The sequence below is a fragment of the Hyperoodon ampullatus genome, assembly GCF_949752795.1.
Source record: "Hyperoodon ampullatus genome assembly, chromosome: 8".
Lineage (NCBI taxonomy): Eukaryota > Metazoa > Chordata > Mammalia > Artiodactyla > Ziphiidae > Hyperoodon > Hyperoodon ampullatus.
The window spans coordinates 69,885,160-69,889,248 of NC_136921.1; the positions used below are offsets into that span (position 1 = coordinate 69,885,160).

The 4,089-nt window shown below is 40.4% G+C and overlaps 1 pseudogene across 1 annotated transcript; it reads right to left on the reverse strand.

Moving 5' to 3' along the window:
- Window positions 1-2,341: 2,341 nt before the first annotated feature.
- On the reverse strand, window positions 2,342-3,130 carry LOC307056880 (polycomb group RING finger protein 5-like; annotated as a pseudogene). The gene has a single exon. The product of its transcript is annotated as a polycomb group RING finger protein 5-like (transcript).
- Between the last annotated feature and the right edge of the window lie 959 nt (window positions 3,131-4,089).

The following is a 4,089-nucleotide window of genomic DNA, read 5'->3' on the forward strand; positions in this document are numbered from 1 at the left end:
TTTTAGGGATTGTGTCTTGATCGTTTGTTTTATCTTACCTTCCACAATGCTTAGGATAATGTGTGTATATAGTATAGCAGTATGTAGCATACAGAAGGAACACAAAAAGTAATCTACTGAAGGTCATGATCCCATGCTCTACCCACAACTCTTGGGCCCTTCAACAGCTCTGTGTCTTTTCCTCATGCTGTTCCCCATTGCCTTGAACGGTCTTTTCCTTTTATCTTTATAGACAACTCCTTCTCTTTCAAGATTCAGCTTAAATATCACTTATCCTCCCTAGCTATCTTTGGCTCTCCCTATCCCAGAAGTCTGACCCTCTAAAAGCAGAATACATTTCTCCCTTATTTGTATTCCTACGATATATAATTCATTCTTTGTTATGTAGAAAGAACCTTTGGTGTGAGAGTCAGGCAGATTTATGTTTGAAACTCAATTATCACTTGTGGTCTTGCATATTTCGTCTTTTTTAGTGCTCAGTGTTTTGTTAAAATATGAAATTTAGGATGATAATTATTTATTTCTCTGATTTCTTGAAGGGTTAAATAAAATAGTAAGTGTTCAGAACTTTGCCTAAATCCTGGCACATACTGGGTGCTCAATTTTTATCTATCATAATGGCATTTATATTCTTGTATTTTAGTTTTGTGGGCATCTATATACCTGCTATATTTTAATTGAATCTTACTTTTGTATCCCCAGAACAAAGGACTGAAAAGGTCTATTGAATTAAATTGTTTTCTTTTTATTACACAAGTACTTTTGTGACGCTGAACACTTTATATCTGCACTATCCAATATGGTAGCCACTAGTCACATGTGATTATATTTAAATTAGTTAAAATTAAATAGAATTAAAATTCAGTTCCTTATTTAAACAATGTCCACAGGTGGCTGGCAGTTACTGTATTGGACAGTGCAGATTTAAGAACATTTTCATCTTTGCAGAAAGTTCTTTTGGACTGTGCTGCTCTAGATTGCAGTAGTACTGCTTCTACCTCAGCATAATATTTCCAGCTTGGTCACCTATCTCCTCCATCATTCTGGATCCTATATTTGTAGCAATCCAACTATGGTTTAATTTCACTTTTGAGCAGCCAAACCATACAACTAATTTATGTAGAATTTACAATAAATTAAATTACCAAGTGCTTTAACTTTTTTCTTTATAGTGCTTTCATAATATTTTGAAAGTATTGACTATACCAAGTGTTGGCAACTTTTTCTGTAAAGGGCCAGATACTAAATACTTTAGGCTTTGCGGGCCATACCGTCTCTGTTGCAACTACTCAACCCTGCTATTGTAGCATGAAATCAGCCATAGACACTACATGATAGTATGGGTGTGGCTGTTTTATTTATAAACTAGGTTGTGGGCCACAGGTAGTTTCCAAGGCCAGGTCTATTTTCACAGACTTCACTGCTTCCTTTAGTGACATAGCCAGTCCTCTCTACCCTTCCCCCCTTTTTCTTTTGGATCAAAATAAGTCTACCTCTAAACACTTTTTAAATTTTTTTTGCCAGATTGGAGAGAATCCAATGTCAGTTGGTACTAGGGGCTCACCTTCTCAAAGATTTCATCAGAATTCTGAAGGTTTACAGAGACCCCAGAAAATAGAGATATTAAGAGGCGCTAACGTAGTATGCTTACTGTGTACCAAGCATTGTTTAAATCCATTACACCAATTAGCTCTTTTAAACCTCACAACAACCTGCTTTATCGATGAGGCAAAGAAGGTAAACCCAATCTAGACAGCCGCACAGTATTAGTCTCTACACAAGCTTGCTTCCAGGCAGTGCTTGTGTCCTCGCTTTGACCTCCAAACTCTTTTTTTTTTTTTTAAACAGGACAGTGGCTCAAGAACCACTTTTCTAAATATATTTCCCATACAAAATAATTTAAAGATATAATAATTATTAGCTCCTTGTACAGTACTCCATTTAAACAAGAATTAATCAAATAGTATGTGAAAACAGCAACACCACGAAGATTGAGCCATATTACTAGTGTAATCAAACATTAGAACAGTCTTGGAACAGGCAAGCAAAGTATTCAGAAGGCTGAATCGTGGCTGCACGCCTAACTGATTTCAACCATGACTTGTACACTGTGAGACAGCACAGATACCTTATGCAGATGGTTCAGTAGCAGAATGGCACTTGGTTTGCTCTTAATAGAAACAACATAAATGCAACTGACAATCTAGAGACAGACAACGGCCTTATTCATATGCTGAAAATCTGGTTGTATCCCTCCAGTCCACACACCATTCACTGTGCAGTCTGTCGATGAGTAAACACATAGTGCAGGATTCATTCAGTGGGATCTAGGCCTCGTGGTCTAACCAAAATCAATTGTTGGTCGATACTGCAATACCATGGGGTATGGGGGTATGACTGATACAAAGGGCCATCCTGAGGGCAGACTTGTGAAGCTGAGCAGTCAGACATCGAAAGTTTTTGCCTCTTAGTCTCCATCTTGTCATGTAGATGAACTCCATAGTATGGTCCTTCCCCATAATTTCACCATTGCACAGCACATCCAGCTCATAAGAACTTGGAAGTTTTAGTTTTAAACTTAGAAATTCTTTAATAGTTCCCACAGTTATACGTGTAGAACACCAAATGAATTTCTTCATTAAACCCTTTACTACATTGTCCCCTGATTGTCCATTATTTCATAAACAATCTAGACATATAGCAATCTGTGGGTCACTTCTGTGATAGTCTTTATCATCTTGATTTTCATCACCTTCATCTACTTTAGGCTTGGCAACTTTTGAAGTATCATCTTGTCCATTTTCTTGAGGCTTGTTTTTCTTCCAAAATTCAGACTCCCACTCAAGTTCTTATTCTCGTAGTCCAGGGACAAACTTAAATATAATTTCCTCTAATGTGTTATCCAGCTTCAACATTTCTAACGGGTTTGTCTCATAAACCTGGTTGCCACACCTTGGACAATCATTGCTGTCTTCAAAGTGCTGGACAATACAAGTCTTACAGAAGGTATGGAGGCATTCCGTCACTGTAGTTGGCTTGATCAGATACAGATATAGCAGGTAAAGATTGAAATGTAAGGATTGATGTAAGGATTGAAATCTTTCACCAGGTGTTTCCTCTGGGTAGCCATTCGTGGTTAGCTAGGACTGGCTCTAGTAGTTCAGGCAAACCAGGGGTATTAAGTGGATGAAAGTATGATTCCCAGGAGCTGGTGTGGAGTTCCCAATTGGATGTCTTGAGGCATGAGAACTAAAATCCAGACTTCTCATGAGATCGCTGGTCATCACTCCTTTTGGTGATTCTGCTTTCCCATATAGTTCTGGAGGCAGGAAGTCTGAAATCAGGAAGGCACCATGGTTGGGTGCTGGCGAGAGCCTTCTTCTGGTTTGCAGGTGGCTGACCACGGTTGTATCCTCACACATGTGAAGAGCAGAGTAGAGGAAGCAAGCTGTCTCGTGATTCTTTGGCTGCACTGCAAGACGTGGGATCTTGATTCCTTGACCAGGGACCACTGGACCACCTCCAAACTCTTTCTTTTTCTTTCTTTCTTTTTTTTTTTTTTTGCGGTACGCGGGCCTCTCACCGTTGTGGCCTCTCCCGTTGCGGAGCACAGGCTCCGGACGTGCAGGCTCAGCGGCCATGGCTTACGGGCCTAGCTGCTCTGCAGCATGTGGGATCTTCCCGGACCGGGGCACGAGCCCGTGTCCCCTGCATCGGCAGGCGGACTCTGAACCACTGCGCCACCAGGGAAGCCTCAAACTCTTTTTTAATCTGAATACTCTCACTCCCTCCTCTCGTTGCTCCCTGAGGCCTTCACTCATACACATCCCCCAAACTCAGGAGATTAGCATAAATTCTTCAAAGCTCTGTAAAAGATAGGAGTGTAGTTGTCTTCTAGCAGCTTCTTCTAAGCTACAAAAATCTATTCTTTTGGTGAACCCACTGGACATAATTTTAGTCCTCTTTTACTTGTCCTTTCAGCATTTGACATGGTGGTCACTCCTTCCTTCTTGAAGTCTTTTCTCCTGACCCCTGTGATGCCCACATCTGGCTTTCCTCCCATCCTTCAGGCCAGTCTTTCTCAGTCTC